We start from the raw sequence: 22,094 nt of genomic DNA on the forward strand, positions 1-22,094 counted from the left end.
ATCCGGTCCTTGGCCTTTCTGTGCAGAGTTTGCATGTTCTCCCTGTGCTTGCGTGGGTTCTCTCCGGGTTCTCCGGCTTCCTCCCATCATCCAAAAACATGCACCTCAGGTCAGGTTACCTGGCGCCGCGCTAGTGGCAGCCTGCTGCAGCAGCTCCCCCCTGAGAGCCCCCCTGCTGTAGTGAAGACATTTCCCCTCAGGGATTAATAAAGTGAAATAAAATAAGTAATACAAAGATGGGATGACATCATCAGGCAGCCCCAGTCGCTCTCATCTAACTTCCCTTTGTAATCATCCCATCATTTCGTCCAGCTTCCATTTTACTTCCGTTATTTTTTTTTTTAAAGTTATATTTCTCTGTATATCTGTTTTGTTTCTCTGTATATCTGTTTTATTTCTCTGTAAATCTGTTATATCTCATTATATGTGTTATATTGCTGTGTATTTACATGCCGGTATGTTCCGCTCCCTGCTGCTCTAAGATGGTAGCAGTGTGAAAATTGGATTCATTTGCTGCCACTGTCCAGCCGCTGATGGCAGAGGTCAGGCTGTGGAAGAGTAAGAGGACAGAAGCCGCATGGATGTGAGTTAAAAGCTTCCTGACAGCAGACTGATGAAACCCTGCAGGAAGATAAAATCCTGCTGTGTGGCTGTGGTTGTCTATGAAGCTGCTTCTGCAACATATGATGTGTATTTGATGTGATGTGCCGTCAGCTATCAACAGGAGTGTGTGGAGCTTTTTGCCCTGCTGTTAAATGGGCCTGAGAAGGGCAGCGGTCTGTCTGTTGCTTTTTGATTTGTTTAACTGTTCACCAACCTCTTTGGTTCTCAGGAAGACATCACGAATTAAAGCACAATTTGCCAAAAATTGGACTTAGTATTGTGCTGAACTTAACAAGGTGTGTGTCTCTGCATGTGTGTACCCGTATTGATGTTACAGGGACATCAGGGTTCTTCAGACAAAAAACAAGTCACCATAATGGAAATGTATTTAATTTTAGGAGGAAAACTTGTTTTAAGGGTCATGGTTACACAAGGGTTCCTATGGCTCAGACAAGTCTCCATGTGATGACAAAGAAATAAAGCCAATGTATCTTCTTTGGGCATCATTTCCACTTTAGCTATGGTTGTAACTATGCGACGAAGCTTTGCTGGTTTTCATTCAAACACAAAATTACACAAAATTGCAAACTGTGTTTTGTTATAAAACAAGTAATATGTCAGGATATGGCCCAATGTCAATTTGTTATCCTGGAATAAATAGTATTGTACGGTGGCCCTGAGGGTCAAATGCTTAAACATTTCACAGATCACACAAACATTTCAGAGACACAAGGCTAACATGGTAGAGGCTCTAAACAGAAACAGTATTATGGAGGGTAAATGTGAGGATGTTGACTTGGGTTCTGTCCAATCACAAACAACATGTGTTGTCCCACCCTCTCCGGTTTGTTTTGTGCTTTCTGAAATGCTTGTGTCTGTGAAATGTTTTTGCGTTTGACCCTCATGGCCCTCGTAGTATTGCTCGTATTAGCATTATTTTCTTGTAGTTTTTGTAGATATTAGGTTCGACACATTTTTCCATAAGATATGGGGACTCAAAATGTGCTCTACCAGCAACTGAGCAGAACGTTTAAGGGTTAAACACAGTCCAGGCTGCAGCTCCAAGAAGGTGAGCAACACCTTCCTCCTGAAGTCCAGACAGATGCTGTTCACTCGCTGTGTTACAAAGTGAAAACAGGTCTTCAAAGTGCCTTTTTCACTCAACAATGTTCTGCTCCAGTTCTCCGAGGCACAGAAAGCAGCATCCATAACTGCTAGAAAATGCATGAGCTATTCACCTTTACTATTACTATCACTACTACTGCTTCCTCTGTTCAGCATGAAAGAGCTGAAAGTTCCTACTGAAGCTGGAGTCCTTAACTTTGTAAGGAGCAGCGTAAAGTGAAGTTGGAGAACATCAAAGAGCTCTGTGTTCACTCTGGACCAGATTGACCCGGAGACCTCAGAAGGGAAGAATTTAACCACCATTATGGAAGATAAAACAACAGTAAAATGATCACCAATTTGTATAATGACAGAATATTATATTGCAGATATAATGCATGTTAAATTACTTGTCTGTTATTGCAGGAAAATACATACGTGCTGTCAGTGATTTCGTGTAACTCATATCTTCTGTCTTTTGATAGCGTCCCCTTCGCTGCCCACTGTGGTTGATACACTCCATTTTAAACTAAACTGTTGTATCTTCTCTTTAGCACCAGCATATATTAATTTATTTTGTGTCCCCTCAAGTAGTGATACATCATACTGACTAGTTAATAAGTAATTCCTTATTACTTAATGAGAACATTTTGATTAGACTGGTGAAGGCTTCTCTACACGTTCATTTTTGTTTTTTTCTTTTGTTGTTTTTAATTTTTTGACCAACAATCTTCCATGGAAGATGACTTTCATACATTCTATCTTTTCAGAACATATGAACAGACAAACATACAAACAACCATTAACTGACCGACCAACTCCACCTTCATGCAGATAGTTCTAGTTCGTCGGTGGTAGGCGAGATGGAAGTCTGCCACTGTCATCAAACATGACAAGCAGGAGCACAGCTGATGAGAGACTGCAGGCAGGACACAGTTTATTTTCCCTCTTCCTGCTGCCAAAGACAACTTTGAAGACGCAACACAAACACACGATCTGGCAGCTCTTCTCTGGTTCCTCAGTGACATCTCACAGTTCTCTTTCACACACTGATGCAGATCAAGACACTGAGTTAAATCAAGCCACATGTACCACACAGGTGTAGAGCTCCAAACTGAAGAAGCCTCTAGTGTTTGAATCCTACTAGAAGTGAGTCTGTTATACTTCTGGACTTGATAGAAATACACTTCTTCTTCTGCCTTGAATTCTTTCCCACCATTTATATATGTACATTGGTATTCAAATGTTTGACTTATAAAAGGTTTTTCTTTACTTCTACTATTTTTGACAGTGTAAAGATGTCAAAACCATGAAATGGCACATATGGACTAAAAGAAAGGGGTAAATCAAAGTGAAATATGTTTTATATATGTTTGATTCAGAGCCATCTATTGCATTGACAAGAGCTTCTGCACAGTTTTCATTCTGCCAATCAGCTTGAAGAGGTCATCACCTGGAGCTCTATAAAAGTCTTGAAGTAGTCCCCACTTATGCTGAGCACCTGTTGGACACTTCTCCTTCATTGTGTTTTCAGATGGGTTAAAGTTGGGTGCTTGTGGCGGACACATCCTTTGATGCAGCACTCATCTCTCTGCTTCAGGGTCAAACAGCCCTCAGAGCCTGGAGGCATTCTGGCTCATTGTCCTGCTGCAAAACTAACGATGGTGCAACTCAGCCTAAACAAGATGGGATGGTGCGTCCCTGCAGGATGTTGTTGTATCCGAGCTGGTTGGTGCCTTGAATTCTGAGTAAATCTTCTGGATTACATTATTTTGACAGATGTCTAATATTTCATACAGTTAAGCATACTCTTCCTGAGGGGGATGAAAATAACAGTCTGAATACAATGCAGTTCAGCACCACCAACAACTATGACCGCAGTGATAAAATACAGAATTGATGAATTAGAAATTCAATGTCAACACAAACTGGTCATTATAGTCATTATAAAGTAAGACTAAAGCAGAACAGTTGAAGTATGTTTGTTTATAAAGGTGTATCTAAGTGGATACCATGTCTCTGCCTTCCTTAAACCACACAATGAATTTACTGATTTCTGCAGAGTTAAGTCAGAGTGTGTGAGACTCATTTCAGTGACAGACTTTGTGTCTGTGGCCACTGGTCCTTAAAAAGACAGTCCAACTGTAGTATCTCCAGTGGTGGTATGTAAATAGACACACTGGCAGAAAGCAGCACAATTTTATTGAAAGCATCACCAAACACTCATTACTTGCCAGCCACAGCCTTTTTTTTAACAACCACAGCAGCAGGGTTAAGATTGGTTTTAAGTTAGTTCCTCAGCTGAACTCCAACCTGACAGCCTTATTTTTCTACATGTTTGTCTTTTATAACTGCCATCAATAAAATCATATTTGACTTAATTTCATTATATTATATATTGTTTTCATACCTGTGGCATTTTCAGATCCAACCTCAACATTGAAACTATAGTGAAAAGGGCCCTTTACTTAATGTTGCTGGTATGATGTCAATATGACCTTTTTACTGACTTTTTTGCTGAGAATGCTGAAACTCCTGAAGTGCTGCTGCAGCGAGGCTGGAGCCTCAGACCTGCTTCTCATGCAGGCTGCTGAGAGGAAAGAAAAGTTAGTTTTATCCTCAGAAAAGCAATATTGTTGTTAATAAACCTACATAAAACTCAAATGAACTGATTGATGACACATTGTGGATTCAACAGTATTGAACTGATCTGTACAGTGGTGCTTTAGCACACCCAGCTGGTACAGTGTGGTTAAATCAGCCTTTGTAGACCATTTAAGTCTCTCAGGCTTGAATTAACCCTTCGTGAAAAACATATGGAAATATCTAACAGTGCTTAAAATGCAAATGCTTCAAAGAAACTGGAAAACTCTACCGTGCAAAAAAGAAACCAGATAGAAACATGATCCAGAAACACCGTCGCCTTCTTTGGACCGAGATCATTGAAGATGGACTGAGGTGAAGTGGAAAACTGTCCTGAGGTCTGATGGATCACAATCTGAGATTCTGTTTGGAAATCATGGACGCTGCTTGTTTATTTCAGCAGAACAACGTCCAACCACATTCTGCACGTATTCCAACAGCATGGTTCTCTAGTAGAAGAGTCCGCTGATAAACTGGCCTCCTGCAGTCCAGACCTGTTAATCATTGAAAACATCTGGAGCATCAGGACATGAACAATACAACAAAGGAGACCCTGAACAGTTGAGCAGCTGAAATCCTCTATCAGGCAAGAATGGGACCACATTTCACATTCTAAACTCCATAAACTGGTCTCCTCAGTTCCCAAAGGTTTCCTGTTGTTAAAAGAAGAGTTGATGCAGCTCAGTGGTGAACATGATCCTGGAACAACTTATAGAGACGTGTTGCTGACATCAGATTCAAAATGAGAAGATATCTTTATAAAACAATAATATCTCAGTTTCAATATTTGAAATGTTGTCTTTGCTCTACCTGCAATTAAATATGGGTTCATGTGACTTGCAAATCATTGCATTCTGTTTTTATTTACATTTTACACGGCGTCCAAACTTTTTTGGAAATGGGGTTGTAATTTTACCATCTACAACTGCTTCTGTTTTCATTAAATTACTGCATGAGCCCTAATTCCTCTTCATCATCATCGCTCCCAGCTGCTGCTGTTTCTGAGTGAAGAGTGAACATCATGATGATGTTCGTGTGACTTGCAATTCATTGCATTCTGCAATTCAGTGGTGAACATGATCCTGGAACAACTTTATAGAGACGTGCTGCTGACATCAGATTCAAAATGAGTGAAGAGTTGTCCTTCAACAGTCTTTAAACAGCAGTCTATCTTTCAAGGTTGTCTGACCAAATCTTAAATGTATTGACTGTAAGTTTTGATAATATGATGAAGTCTAGTTTTACATTTGTGTTGCATCATCTAATCTGAAAATAACCCATTTTAGAAGAAAGAATTTTTGATTAAAAACTGCAAAAAAAGGACTCAGCAGCAGATAAATGTGCCTTTCAGCAGCTCCACTGTGTACATTTTTTCAATGAAAGATCTGTGAATTCCCAACAAGTTGATCTGAAAAGTTTACAGCTAGCTCCTTAATCAGCCCTGATCCCTGAGGCTTTGTGTTGCAGTGCTCGGTGCATATCAAGTAGCTCGCTGCTTGTCAAGTCTTACATTTCTGCACACGGATGCTCGTTCAAATATGAATGTGTTTGTTCTTTTTGGAAGTAAAGTGTCTGGCTCGAACAGTCTCTGGAGTCGGCAGATTAAAACACGTCCAGTAGCAGCGTCACATAGCAGCTCTCCTTTCCCTGCTGGGCAACAAAAAACACGTCCTAATGAAAACTCAGAGAACAGCAAAGGTCGGAGAGAAATTCTCGACCTGCTCCGCGGAAACCTGGAGCATCGGGCGGATTGTTGGAGCTGCTCCAATGGACACGTGATAAAGACTTTGAAAAGTAAACAGGTCAAAGCAAAGCAAACATTCTCTCATTTCTTCCTCTCAGGGAACAGAGGGATCCAGGAGAGAGCAGACTGTAGCAGAATAATGTCAGAGCTGAGAATATTAGCTGTCAATCAGCCTTCTTCCATTGTGAGCTGGAGAGGAGGCCGTGTGAAGGGAGGGAAGATGAGACCGGCCGAACTAAGGAAGGATGAAACCTATGTGTCTGACAAAGGTTGTGGCAAAAACAACCTCATATGTCCAGTCGCTGCATGCAGCTACAAGAGGAGAGAAAATACACTCTATAACATGCATGCTCGAAGAATATCATAACCAATGATGTTAGTTTACTGATTTAATTATGTAATATTCAAAATCTTGCAAACTGTTTTAACAACATGAAAGCTACAATTATAATCATGCAACATGGTGTAACTACCAACCAGGCAGAGTGGACGTCTGTCCTCGAACCCTGAGGCCCCACAGCTCCACGTTTATTCTGTATCACTGAGACCTTCATTCTTGTAACCTTGATTTAGAGAGGGAATCTCAAAATCTACTTTCCTCAGGCAAGGTTGTATTAATGCATTACAGATGTACTGTTAGTACTGTAAGGCTACAACCTACTACTATTTCCATTTTTTTTTTAATACAACTGATAATTTTTTTTTTGTGCATAAGATGTTAGACATTTTTTTATTATTATTATTTTAATTATTCCCTAAAGCGGAACTATTCAGATTACTTTTTTGTCCGACCAACACCCCTGAACCCCCCATTTTGAGGTTATTATCATAATGATGATAATAATACATTTGATATCAAGCATCTTTTACATAACCAAGTGACACTTAACACACCTAATACAAGCTAAACTTGGTTAATATGTGTGACAGAGTGGGAAATTACCAACTCGGCAGCTATATTCCTATATACACCTTCACCAAGATGCACAGATGACATGTCCAAAGGAAACAGGTTAGCTGCATACATACCTTAATCTGTTGCTCATCTTCCTCCAAAGCAGTAATGAGGTCAGGAAAAAGCAAGGCAATGAAGGTACTTCATTTATTTTTGATCACTTCCAGTGTCTCTACAAAGAGAACATGAGTAGCCTATAAATTTAACTTAAAAGTGGTTTTATTTCTTGTCAGGTTTATTCTAGTTTGCCATTTTCATGACAAAAAAGTCAGCAAAGGTTCAAAATAGATGTGGACAGTTGGTGAGAACCAGAGTGGCCATGCTGCATGTCCCGTTTATTAAACATAAAAACGTTGTGTGCATGTTTTCTCATCCTGTATGCATGGTAACATCACTGCTCGGGATCAGTTCAGTTAGTGGAGCTGCAGCCTGTAACAGTAAAACACAGGCGAGGCCTCTGCATGATGAAATGAAATTCTGAGCCAGCCAACTTGACAACTGAATCATTTGAAAAATAGTAGGAGGGCTATGACTCCACAGGCCCTGTGGGAGTTCAGACTGTGGGAGAGCTTTAAATCCCTCTCCATCTCTCTCTCCCTCCTCCTGCAGACTGGAGATCACTGATTCTGCTCACACCCATAAAGCTAACTGTCGGCAACCAGCTCCCTCCTCTTCTGTCTACCTGCAGCATGCACAAGGATTCCTGCATGTGCACATGGATCCATCACTTCAGCTCAGAGGACATCACATGACTCAGATTAGTTTCCTGGAGACTTTTTAAAACCATAACCATGACCCTGACCCTCACAATTCATACTAAAATTAAATGGTTATTTATTCCCCAAAAGGCAGGCAGGTCCCCACAATGTCACTGGGTAAACACATTAATTGTACCCATGAGTAATACAAGCAGACACACACACAGATATCTACCAGCCCTGCATTCAGAGTGAGTCTTTGTGGCCAAAAATAAACAGTCTGTAATCATGTGAACGTGTTCTCAGACACAAACTCACTCAGCACAGTCAATAATAATCCACTCTGGATGCTGCAAACAGTCAATGTTTTTAAAAGACTTGGTTCAATTAATATCTTACAATAGCAGTTATATATATGCTGCAAGTGCAACGATAGATAGATAGATAGATAGATAGATAGATAGATAGATAGATAGATAGATAGATAGATAGATAGATAGATAGGTAGATAGATAGATAGATAGATAGATAGATAGATAGATAGATAGATAGATAGATAGATAGATAGATAGATAGATAGATAGATAGATAGATAGATAGATAGATAGATAGACAGATAGATAGGCAGGCAGGCAGGCAGTTACTTTATTAATCCCACAAGGGGAAATTTTTTCACTACAGCAGCATTTATAGATACAGGAAAGCAGTAAAATAACAATAAAAAATATAAAATATAAAAATGCACAGTATATAAAATAAAATAGAATAAAATAAAACAGAATAATTAAATTAAATTAAAACTAAATAAACAATAGTGCAAAGTTGTTGTTTTGTTTTTGTTTTTTTTATATTTAAAAGCAGCAGACCACAGTGAAGAACAATGCACTGGCCACAACAGATGGTAGAACATCTCCAACATCTTGCTGCACACATTGAAGGATCAAAGTTTCCTCAAGAAAAAGAGTCGACTCATCACCTTCTTGTAGACAGCATTGATGTTGGTCTTCCAGTTCAGTCTGTTGTCATGGAGACATCAGGTACTTGTACTCCTCCACCATGTCCACCTCCTCTCCCAGAACTCTCAGCGGTTGTGGAGCCGTCGTCTTCCTCCTGAAGTTGACCACCATCTCTGGTCTTGGCCACGTTCAGGAGGAGGTGATTTCTACCAGCCCACTCCACAAAGTCCTCCACTACTGTCCTGTACTCCTCCTCCCGTCCATCCCTTATACATCCTACCACTGCAGAGTCATCAGAGAACTTCTGCAGATGTCTTGACTCTGAGTTGTTCTGGAAGTCAGTGGTGTAGAAGGTGAACAGGAGTGGGAGTGGCATCGTCCACTCCCACATGAGGCTGGTACGCAAATTGCAGAGGGTCCAGAGAAGATTTCACCAGCGGCCTGAGGTGGGCCAAGACCAGCCTCTCCAGCACCTTCATCACATGAGATGTGAGGGCAACCGGTCGGTAGTCGTTGAGGCCGGATGGAGTCGTCTTCTTGGGGACTGGAACCAGGCAGGACGTCTTCCACAGCACCGGGACCTCCTCCTGCTTCAGGCTCAGGTTGAAGAGGTGTTGTAGGACCTCAGCCAGCTGGACGACGCAGGTCTTCAGGACCCCGGGGCTGATGCCATCAGGTCTTCAGGACCCTGGGGCCGATGCCGTCAGGTCTTCAGGACCCCGGGGCTGATGCCGTCAGGTCCTGCAGCCTTGCGCTGGTGGAGTCTCTCCAGCTGTCTCCTAACCTGGCCAGTCATCACAGAGAGGGGGGAAAGGGGGTTATGGCGTCGATGGAGGAAGAGCCCTTTGAAGTTGAGGGCTCTGTGTCCATGCAGCTCACCAGGGAGGACAGAGGTGGGAGAGGGGGGCCAGCAGAGGTGGTTGGGAGGTGTGAGGTGTGGAGGAGACAGATGAGGGCAGTGAACTAAACCTGTTGAAGAAACAGTTTAGCTCATTGGCCCTCTCCAACCTGGTTGTGCCTCTCCAGGTTCCCCCTGGTTGTCTCTCTCCAGGTTCCCCCTGATTGTTCCTCTCCAGGTTCCCCCTGGTTGTCTCTCTCCAGGTTCCCCCTGATTGTTCCTCTCCAGGTTCCCCCTAATTGTTCCTCCCCAGGTTCCCCCTGGTTGTTCCTCTCCAGGTTCCCCCTGATTGTTCCTCTCCAGGTTCCCCCTGGTTGTCTCTCTCCAGGTTCCCCCTGGTTGTTCCTCTCCAGGTTCCCCCTGGTTGTTCCTCTCCAGGTTCCCCCTGGTTGTCTCTCTCTCCCCTTGAACCCAGTAATCTCCTTCATACCGGTCCACACCTCCCTCACGTTGTTCTGCTGGAGTTTTGCCTCCAGCTTCCTCCTGTAGGAGTCCTTGCACTCCCTCATCTTCTCCTTCAGGTGGCGCTGCACTCTCCTGAGCTCGTCCCTGTCCCCAGACCTGAAGGCTGCTTTCTTCTTATTAAGAAGAACTTTCAGGTTACTGGTGATCCACGGCTTATTGTTGGGGAAGCATTTTACAGTCCGGGATGGTACGGTGGTGTGTTCACAGAATTTGATGTATTCTGTGATACAGTCCGTCCTGCTGTTGATGTCCTCCCCATGTGGTCCACACAGCACATCCCAGTCCGTGGACTCAAAGCAGTCCTGCAGGGCGTCTTTAGCCTCCTGTGTCCACCTCCTCACAGTCCTGGTGGTTACAGGCTGCCTCTGCACCAGAGGAACATATTTTGGTGTCAGCAGGACCAGGTTGTGGTCTGATCTACCAAGGGGGGGAAGGGCAGTAGTACTGTATGCATCCATGGCATTAGCATACAGTAAGTCCAGAGTTTTATTGTTCCGTGTGGGGCAGTTCACATACTGGTGAACAGTTGGCAGTACTTTATCCAGACTGGTTAAAGTCTCCAGTAACTGACAAAAATGCACCGGGATGCTGAGTCTGAAGTTTGGACACAGTGGAGTAGATGGTGTCCACTGCTGCCTCTGCATCAGCTGATGGAGGAATGTACACAGCGATAACAATGGCGGACGAGAACTCCCTCGGCAAATAATACGGGCGCATCCCCACGGCTAGAAGTTCAATGTCTACAGAAACGTTCCTTCACACACACGTGGTCGGGATTGCACCACCTCTCATTCACATAGACTTCAATCCCTCCACCTTTCTTCTTACCGCTCCGAACAACGTCTCCGTCCCCCCGAACAGTCCTGAAGCCGGGTACGGCCGCGCTGTGGTCCGGGAGATGTGAGTGCAGCCATGTCTCGGTGAAACACATGATGCTGCACTCCCGGTACTCTCTCTGGGTCTTTACCAGCGCACCGAGCTCGTCCGTCTTGTTGACCAACGACCTCACGTTCCCCATTAAAATCTCCGGTACTGATGGTTTGAATTTCCTCCTCTTCGCCTTCAGCTTAGCTCCAGCTCTGCACCCCCAACATCTTCTCCGAAGTTCGTCCAGGATTTCAGGCCTCGCTCCGGGCAGCAGCAGTAGAGGTCTACTCAGCACGATCAGCTGATCACGAGAATAAACAATGGCCCCGGTCCACTGTGCGTAGCTCTCCGTTACGAAGAGGGAGAAAAGTAGAAGAGCCACCAGAAAAGTGGAAAAGTTACGGTTCATTGTCTGACCGTCACTTAACAAACGTGAAAGAAAAACAGTAACCCCGAAGAGAGAAGAAAGAAAGAAAAATACTTAAAACAAAACACACTCGGGGGGAGCTGCTGTAACAGGCTGCCGCTAGCATGGCGCCATTTTATCCATCCATCGATAGATAGATAACAGATAGATAGATAGATAGATAGATAGATAGATAGATAGATAGATAGATAGATAGATAGATAGATAGATAGATAGATAGATAGATAGATAGATAGATAGATAGATAGATAGATAGATAGATAGATAGATAGATAGATAGATAGATAGATAGATAGATAGATAGATAGATAGATAGATAGATAGATAGATAGATAACAGACAGACAGACAGACAGACAGACAGACAGACAGACAGACAGACAGACAGACAGACAGACAGACAGATAGATAGATAGATAGATAGATAGATAGATAGATAGATAGATAGATAGATAGATAGATAGATAGAGATAAATTCACTTGCCCACTCTGTCATTCAGAAACATGCCTTGTTGATTCAGTGCAGGCCTTGTGGGCAGATGTGCTCCACGTTGGTTGGTGCCAAGTACATTTGGCTCCCTGCAAAGCAATCATGTGCAGAGTGAAGTTTTTTTTTTTTTGGCATGTGGAAATGGGCTGTGCAGACAAATCTGTGTGTAGTTTACCAAACTGGTTGAGAATAGAGGCCAAAAGCTGTGTTATAATCACAGCAGTTTTGTGTTCAAACTGTGAAGTAAAAGCTCCAGATAATGTTGAACTAAAGGGAAAGTCTATAGTGGCAGAGTCAGAAACAGCATGATGTAACAGATGAGACTGTCCTCACCAAAAAGAAAAACGAAAAAACACCTGTCCAGGATGTACGACCAAAGTCAGCTGACTGCACACAATGAAAAAGCTATAATGGATGGATGGACATTTTAAGTTCGTGGTCAAACAATGAGCCAATGTGAATTTCCTTTTTGTTCAAAGCTGTTACTTTTTATTACCTCCATTCGTCCTCTCAGCTTGATTCTCCATCTTCCCTTGAGCACAAGTACATTATCTGTATCTGTAAAACCAACTAATTTATCTGTTTCTGTGTCCGTCCTCAGAGGGGGCGGGGCTTGATCCAGAAGTGTCCAGTGCTTCGACTGAAAGTGGTTGGGAAGTAACCGAAGTTGTTCATTAAAGCCTGAGATTGATTTGGGTTGATCAGAAATTACTAACTTATTATTATTACTAAACAGGCCCAGAATTGAGTTTCAGAGCAACGTTTGTGATAACAAGAGTTAGAGAACTATTTACAGAATAATCTTTTTTTTTTTAATAAAAGTTGCTGTATTTATTGTTCTTGCTGAGCTATAATGTGAAAAAATGTCACGTTAGTCATATAAAAAATGTAATAATTGAGCTGCACCTTGCAACTCGTCCAGTCAGAGCAAAGTTCTCCGAGTAACTCAGCTGAAGATATTTTATCCAAACCTGATTGAAACGAGCCGATGACAGAAATTAACCAGGAGAGTCGGGAGTTGTAATTAATCCCGGTGGACACGGACAGAGTGTGTTCATGAGGAGGCGGGGCTCTGTGTGTAGCTGGCCTCAATGTGTGCACACAGCTAGTGTCTGTTAGAAGTCCTCATCAGCACTGACATTGACACATTTACTCGGATGATACTCGTGCTCGTCAACAGTACTCGTTTCAGCCAAGTACTCATGTCATCTCTAACAAACACACAAAGGTCTGTTTCTCTCCCACACAGACTGGTGGTCACAAGTGAAGGTTATATATTGACATCACATGTTATTGCTGGGTATTATCAGCCGGTCTCTGTGTGCTCTTATCAGGCTCTTAAATCCTCTCTGCTCTGCTTTCTGTCACACCGGTTTCATCATCTCAACTCAACCTGACCTCCACCATCACACCATCCACAATGGTGTCTAACCAGAGCAGCACTGCAGTGTCTTCTAGTTATTTAGTCCTTTATTACTAACTCTTAATCACCGACTAATGGACATCAGTCAGTGTTCCTCTTATTCTCTTGGTCTAAAACAACTTCACTCAAGTACAAACTAGGATGTGCTGGTATATTAACCCTAACCTACCACCACACAACATAGTTTTAAGGAGGATTGAAAAATTCTAAATTAATATTGATGTAAGGATGTTAATCAGACGGAGAGCAGTATTTGCTACCCATGGCTACTTGTCCATACATTTTCTGTCAATATTCAACTAATATGCATTGGTCCATCAGTTCTGCACGATTCACAGGGATTGGATAAAAACATGGTCTATTACACTAGAAACACTCAGACAGGTGATTGGTTCATGAAGTTTGGCAATTAGCTACCAGAACTGCACACAGCTAGAGAAACCTAGCAGAGCTGATCTATCTGTGGTGGTCCAGGGGTCCTTAGGGGTTAGTTTCTCCTCTCCCCCTCCTCCTGGTGCTCCTGGCCTGACTTCACCTCCTCCTGTGTGACTGTAGTTAATGGTCACAAAGGCTTTCTCTTTCTCTCTCAGATGAAGACATCGCTTCTGAACTTTTCTGACCGCTGGCCGAGCTCACCCGGAGTTTGTCATCTCATCAATTCCACCTCCGTCACTCCTTTCACTACAAAGCGCTCCACACTCATCAGTGTCTTCTTGTCCACCGGCTCACCAGCTCTGCTTTTGGTCCCCCACAAAGTATCCCCGTTTGTCACTCTTGCAGCAGGAACCTGACATCTGGTTCCGCTTGGCGTCAGCCTCAACGACCTCTAACGCGAGCGTCAGTTCACTCAGCTCAGCTGCAGTCTGAGCGACGGATTGCACCAGGGAGCTTAACAAATCTGACAACATTATTTCTCAAAGGAAGTCATTCCTGCTCACCTTGACATCCATCCCAGCTGAAAGTTTTTAGTCTGCCACTGGATTCAGTTTTATCAGTCATTTAGATTTATTCTGGACCAAGTGGGATCTTTAAACACTGGATAGGCTGCTTACAAATGGATAGTTTTCCTGGTCGTACTGTGCCCTGCATCCAGGCTCTGTTTGTTAAAGTCCTGCCCTGATGTCAGGATTTCTGTTAGGCAGTGTGCTGGACCTAAATCCAAAAAACAAACTCATAGCATTTGTAACCACTTCTGTCATCCTTTCTGTTAAATCAGCTCAGTTTTATTCACTAATTGTTAGATCACTTGCCAATAAGTCATTTATCTGACAGGATTTTATCTTGACCAACGATACTGACTATTTCCCACTCTTTACCCCCTTTTTGGAGATTTTAAAAACTGACTGCACTCAGCTGGTTTCTTTTAAGAACAAAAATCAAATTTTTGAAACATTTCAGTCTGGTTACTGCCCCTCCATAACACAGAGATGATCTGGTCAGGATCATCAGTGATTTACTGCTTGCAGCCGACAAGCCAGTACTTTTTTTTAAATCTTCTTGACCTCACCTCAGCCTTTGATGTGGTGAACCACAACGTCTGGATCAACCGTCTCAAAGGTTTTGTTGACATCAGGGACATTGTGCTGGTTGGTTCATCGCCTGTCTGCTGGATCGGTTCCCTTACAGAAAAAAAAACGTGTTCCCCATATTTCCATGTGTAGGACACACGTGATCACATGTTGCAATATATAATAACAGGAAGAAGATTTGTGGAAGGGTTTTCCACATGTTGTCGTTGCATGTGGAGCACATGTGAAGAATATGTTATTGTCGCAAATACTGCAAATTTTCACCAACACATTTTCAACAAGTGCACTGACAAACACAAAGGTTCAAGCAATATTAATAAATGATAGAAATACATACACAACCTGCCTAAAGACAGAACCGACACCACACCATCACAGGAACAGAAGGGGGTTGTCAGGGTAAATCAACATGCCCAGATTTTTTTATCCCACTTAATTTGATTTTTAGGGCATTTTGATCCATGTTATGGACAGTTTGTCAAAACATTTGCTTTAAATGTTTGTAAATAAAAACTTGATATGTATCACGTGGTTTTTTTAAGCTTCTTTTGTTGCAGTTTGATGGTTTTCACATCCCATGGATCTCACATGGCAATGCACAAAGGTTTAACATGTGTTTCATGTGGGAATATACATGTGTTTATGTATAATCCTATGAGTGTGGTGCATCTTCCCCTGGAACATCATGTGACCTGCAGTAACCTGAGGTCTCCTCAGAGCAGCCCCCCCCCCCCCCTCCTTCCCTCTGTGTGTTTGTCTGCAGGTGTGCTGGAGTCGGGGGCGGAGCCACCAGCTGCACCTCATCACAATAATGAAGACCTCTATATATACTCAGCTCTGCCATCTCCACCCTGTGAGCTCTTTGGTGCGTCTCAGTACTACAATGTGACGAACTTGATTCTTCATGTCCTCCTGTAGTCCTGAAATCTCTGCCCCGTCTCCCCTGCCTCGTCTCCCTGTCTCGTCTCCCCTGCCTCGTCTCCCTCACCTGCTGCCCTTCATCAGTCCCTGACTCTCACGTTTGGACCCCTGCTCACTGAGTTCAGCTGGAGACCTCTTTAGACCTGCACACCTCTGCCCATCATACATCCCAAGCCGTATTTATTTATTTTATTTTATATTTATTTGTCTTTTTGTAAAAACAGTTTCTGTGTGTGCGTGTGTATTTTATTTATTCACTGCTCTTATTTTTTTGTAAAATAATTATTTTTATCTATCTTACTTTATGTATACATATATTGTAAATGTTTTCTTATTGTGTGCAGCTTTTTGTGTTTCTTTGCGGCTGTAACAACAAAATTTCCCCACTGTGGGATTATTAAAGTCTAAGTCTAAGTCTAGTTGTCAGCTGTCCTGCAGCTGTATGTCTTGGACACTCGAGTGAAGAGAGGAGCAGAGCTGTCAACTGGTGAGTTGGAAGTCAGCTGGAAATCTCACTCATCCCTGGAGGTCTCTGATGTAGTCAAAAAGCTCCTCGGTGGCACCGGGGGTGGATGAGATCCGTCCTGAGATGCTGAAGGTGCTGCACATTGCTGGGCTATCTTGGCTGACACGCCTCTTCAATGTCACATGGGGGTCGGGAACAGTACCATTGGCCTGGCAGACCGGGGTGGTGGTTCCCATTTTCAAAAAAGGGGACCGGAGAGTTGCGGGGTATCAGTACTCAGCCTCCCGGGCAAAGCTTATGCCAGAGTGCTGGAAAGGAGGCTGTTTATCGAACCTCAGTTTCAAGAGGAGCAGTGTGGATTCCGTCCTGTTCATGGAACAGTGGACCAGATCTTTACCCTCGCAGGACTACTAGAGGGTCCTGGGAGTTTAACCATCCAGTCTCCATGTGTTTTGTGGACTTGGAAAAGGCCTTCGATCGGGTCCCCCGGGGGATTTTGTGGGGGGTGCTGCGGGAGTACGGGGTGCCGGACCCGTTGCAACAGGCCATCTGGTCCCTGTACAACCGCAGTAAGAGCTGTGTTCATATTCTCTGCAATAAGTCAGACTCGTTTCCAGTGGGCCTGGCCTCCGGTGGGCGTGGCCTCCACCAGGGTTGTCCTCTGTCACCTGTCCTGTTTGTGACCTTAATGACAAATTATCTAGGAGCAGCCGGGGGGAGGAGAACGTCAGGTTCTGGGGTCTCAGGATAGTCTCTCTGCTGTTTGCAGATGATGTGGTCCTGTTGACCTCTTTGGACCTCCAGCACTCACTGAGGCGGTTTGTAGCCGAGTGTGAAGCGGCGGGGACGAACTGGAAAATGTTGCAGGGGAGATGGAAGTCTGGGCCGGCTTGCTTGGCCTGCTGCCACCGCGACCCGATCACGGATAAGCGGAAGAAAATGGATGGAAAGGACTTGTTTTTATTGTAAGGTACTTTGTAGCTTTGTTTTCGAAAGATGCTGTAAAAATACAGTTATTATTACTATTGTAATATTGTAGGCATGCAATACAAACACAGCAAAGCAATTAAATATACACACGTCTGCACTTTCATGAAGCATGCAATAAAAAAAAAAAATCCAATTGATCCAAACCCAAATCACAGCAAAAACATCAACTACATAAAACTCATAATATCTACAGTATGACAAATGCAGGTATGATGACCAGTTGTTGTTTTTGTGTGTATTAACTTACAGTTAGCTTCTCAATGTCGGGTGGCTACACACACTAATAACAGTCCAGATGAGAAATTCAATGTTAGAATCTGCAGTGTGAACACACATTTAGTCTTTTCAGATAGGATACATGAAATAGTCCCTGTTGGAGGTGTGTATATATTCATGCAAATAGAGAAACAGATAACAGATGACTTTACCAAAAAAAGAAACTGTTTTTAACTTTTAACTGCACAATAAAGGGAGTCTGATTGATGCATATGACCATTACTTTACTTTACTTACTTGTATTTGTGCCCTGACATGAGTTTGTTACTGAACTTTCTGTCGTTCGTATCACAGTAACCACACATGCACGTCTGCCTTTCACCAGAACAGCAAGCCTTCCCTTATTCTAACTCTCTTTAGCACAGTACATGATTATTACTCTCATCATTTATTTTTAGTGAACGGTCATTTCCTGCATAACCCCAAAACTCATTAGAGAACGAATTAATCCATCATCGCTTTCCAAAGTCAATGCTGCTGTTGCACTTCGATTGCCCAAAAGTAAAACAAAATTGTACTTTTCTCTGAATGAATGAAAATAAAAACAAGCAATAATCCGGCTGTTGAAAACCTCCCAACTCACAGTTAACGTAGAAAATCTTTACTTCTTGAACACGGGGATAAAAAAACAAAACAACCTCAGCTTATTTTATTACTGCACGTGAAAATGTTCCCTGTCCTTGCATCACATTTCTTATACTTCAGGAAAGTCACTTTTATTTCTGTAGCATGCTATAAATGTACTGTGTACAGAAAAGCAACATAGCATGTTTATATTACAGATAAATAATGGGTGACAAAATTGTAAAATGTAAACATGACAATGACGTCAAAGAACATGGTGTCATCCAACATGTCCGAGCCTCCTCACCACTATGAAGATCTGGAAAGAGGACAAACTACACAGACACAGGAGGCAGGATTTCACCTGTTAGACATTAAACTACTCCTCCAGGTTTTTAGTCGATAAACTGTGCGCAGCCTCTCAGTGTATAAAAGCCTGCCTGTCTCATTACAGACTGGGACTAAACAAACAAAACTTCACTCAGTGCTTTTGATATTCTTACTTAATGTTTAAAGCAGAGGTTCCCAAACTTTTCAGATCATGTACCACAACATACCAAACCACATTTTCTAAGAATCCCAGCAACTTTTCATAAAATAAAATCAATTGATGCAATAGAAAGGCGAAATAATGACAACTCAAGGCAACTGTTACAAAATCAAAGAATTCAGTTATTAATCAGAGCTCTCAAAAAGATGAATTAAAATCATCAGGGGAGGCGTGTAGAAACAGCTGTTTTTGGCTTGTAGCTCTGTCCAGCGTTGCCACTTGTGTTTTGATGTTTTTTTTGACTTTGCAGCCATTTTTTAATTAAACTCATTACTGAATTGAACGACTGAGGACTCCAAATCTGATTGTCTAGCTAACTGCAGCATTGTGTTATCGCCCTGCATGGCGAAGCCTTAGCAAAAGATATTTCTCAAATATTTAAATGAAGTTGGCATGTTGTTGCAGTGTTCAGCAATGTCGCCTCACAGCAAGAAGGTTCCAGGCTCAATGTTGTTGGTCGTCAGGAACCTTTCTGTGTAACGTTTTGCATGTTTTCCCAGAGCCTGCATGAGTATTCTCCAGCTTCCTCTCACAGTCCAAAGACATAAAGGTTAATTGTTGGTTCTAAATTGGTGTGAATGTAAGCGATTGTTGTCAGTCCCTGTTGGCCCTGTGATGGACTGGCGACCTGTCAAGGATATACCGAGGCCAAAGTCAAGGATAGGCTTCATTTAAAATGTATTTGTATTATTATTATTATTGTTGTTGTTGTTGTTGTTATTATTATTATGATTATTATTTATGTGTGCTATGGGGAATGAAAGATCAAGTGTTTTGGGAGTTTGACTGTCACAAGGGACTCAAGTCTATAATTTTGACCATTTTTTAAAATAATTTTTTTTCTCTCACAAACCCTCCAACTTCATTAAAATGAAGTACCAAATCACTGGAGTATCACTTAAACATTCCAATATGCAGACATTTATTTCCAGCATGTTTTAATATCTTGTGTTTGAGAAACTTGACGCTTTCTGGAGTCATTAAAATACAGAACCTGGAGTCCTGAGGCAGTTTCCTGTGGGTCATACAGAGATGGATCACAATGCCTGCACAGTCAGGATAAATGTCTGGTGTCATTTATCTGATCTCCTATACAGAATAATTGCACACACAGCAGTAGCATACAAAATGCAGAAGAGTCTTCACTGTATGTGAGAAACTGCCCTGGTTCTGTATGCAATGACTCCATCTAGTGGTCAAATTAAAGAAGTAGCAGGACAGCTTGATATTTGATGCTCTGTGCTGAAACATTATCAGTGCTGCCTGATTACTAACTGGTTTCCTCTATGATGCAGATCTGGGATCAAGCAGCCTGTGTAACAGTTATAGATCTGCAGAGAGGATGAAACACAGTGTACTGGTTCACGGAAAGGACACACACACACACACACACACACACACACACACACACACATGTCTCTGATTATTGGTTTAAAAAAAACATTTCAATGATCTGTGGCTGTACTGAACTTCTCAACCTCATATTTTTTTTAGGTTAACTAAACAGAGCAGGCACAACATGTTTGTATGCAATTAAAAAAACAAAGAGGGAGGGATCTTTGATCTGACGGCAATGAAATGTGCTTATAATTCCCAGGAAACATTAGCCCAACTTCAACCTGAGCAGCGGTCCCATCTTCCAGAATAACTGTTAATATCAGGGAGGCTGTGCATTTGAATTTGTCATCTATATGAACAAAGACAATTTGCTTTATTTGTCGATCACTTTGATTTTCATTTGATGTCAGAAACACATGTCAAAGAAGTTGGGACAAGGGGCATGTTTACTACTGTGTTACATCACCTCTTCTAACAACACTCTGTAAACCTGAGGAGACCAGTTTCTGGAGTTTTGAAAGTGAAATGTGGTCCCATTCTTGCCTGATAGAGGATTTCAGCTGCTCAACTGTTCAGGGTCTCCTTTGTTGTATTGTTCATGTCCTGATGCTCCAGATGTTTTCAATGATTGACAGGTCTGGACTGCAGGAGGCCAGTTTATCAGCGGACTCTTCTACTAGAGAACCATGCTGTTGGAATACATGCAGAATGTGGTTGGACGTTGTTCTGCTGAAATAAACAAGACCTTCCCTGAAAGAGACGTTGTCTGGATGGCAGCATATGTTGCTCCAAAACCTGAATATATCATTCAGCATTAATGCTTCCTTCCAGATGTTCAAGCTACCCATGCCATGTGCACTAATGCATCCTGTACCATCACAGATGCTGGCTTTAGAACTGAGCTGATAACAAGCTGGATGGTCCCTCTCCTCTTTAACCTGGAGGATGCAGCGTCCATGATTTCTAAACAGAATCTCAGATTGTGATCCATCAGACCTCAGGACAGTTTTCCACTTCACCTCAGTCCATCTTCAATGATCTCGGTCCAGAGAAGGCGGTGGTGTTTCTGGATCATGTTTCTATCTGGTTTCTTCTTTGCACAGTAGAGTTTTGCGAATTGTTCCCAATTAGCAAAAGTTAACACCCTGCCATCCCCATAAAAGGACATGAGACTGCAGGGCCATGAGCACACAAGCCATAGAACTTGACAGAGAGAAGGTGACAAAACACAATAATGCCAAAATGAAAAACCGAATATGGTGGAGAAACTGCTGCAGGGAGTGAGCAGCAAGAGAGGTATTATGTTTAGCTTTGTTACGAGTGGATGCAAAATTACGCAAAAAATTATGAAGTGAATAAAAAAAAAAAGATTCTATTTGAAGTCTGAGGCCCCAAAAAAATAGCAAAATAAGGAGAGACGCAGATCACTGGAGGGAGGACGGCTTGCCTCGAGCCATCAGAGATGGACCAGCACATGGGGGCCGTAATTGGAGAGACATCACTGTGTGGTGTGACATCTACATGTGGACACAGACCTGGACCCCACGTCAGCGGTTTCATCTCTGCCATGTTCTATCTCAGAATCGGAAGGAAATACAATTTAATGTTAAATTTGATCTAATGGCTGTAATGTGACACACTTACCATGTAAACACCAGTGTGTAAAATCTGAAGGCAGGTTCCTATTCTTGAGACCTGTTCTCTTCAACATGTCCATGTGTCGAGCGAGTACAGCTTTATCTGTGTCTGTTAAACCAACTAAATTATCTGGATACGTATTCGTACTCGGACGGGTCGGAGCCTAATCCGTAAGTGGACGGTATTTAGACCGGAAGTGGGTGGGAAGTAACCATAAATTGTTAATTTAAGCCTGAGATTGATATGAGTTGATCAGAAATTGCTAAATTTATTATCATCAGAAAACTATTTACAGAACAGCCCCAGAATTTAGCTTCAGAGCAATGTTTCTAATCACTACAATAAGAGAACAAGTTCTTATTTTTTATAAAAGTTGCTAAATTTATTGTTATTGTTGAGCTATAGTGAGAATAAATGTCAGGCAGGTTATACCAAAAATAAAATATAATAATAGAATAGAATAGCATAATATAATATGCATTTTTACGTTTTACTACCTCTTTTTTATTGTAATTTTTATTGCTTTGCCCTGTACCTCTATATGCTGCTG

Source organism: Embiotoca jacksoni, unplaced genomic scaffold (genome assembly GCF_022577435.1).
Source record: "Embiotoca jacksoni isolate LCO1_2020_lvr unplaced genomic scaffold, fEmbJac1.0.p SCAF_21, whole genome shotgun sequence".
In the NCBI taxonomy this organism is placed as follows: domain Eukaryota; kingdom Metazoa; phylum Chordata; class Actinopteri; family Embiotocidae; genus Embiotoca; species Embiotoca jacksoni.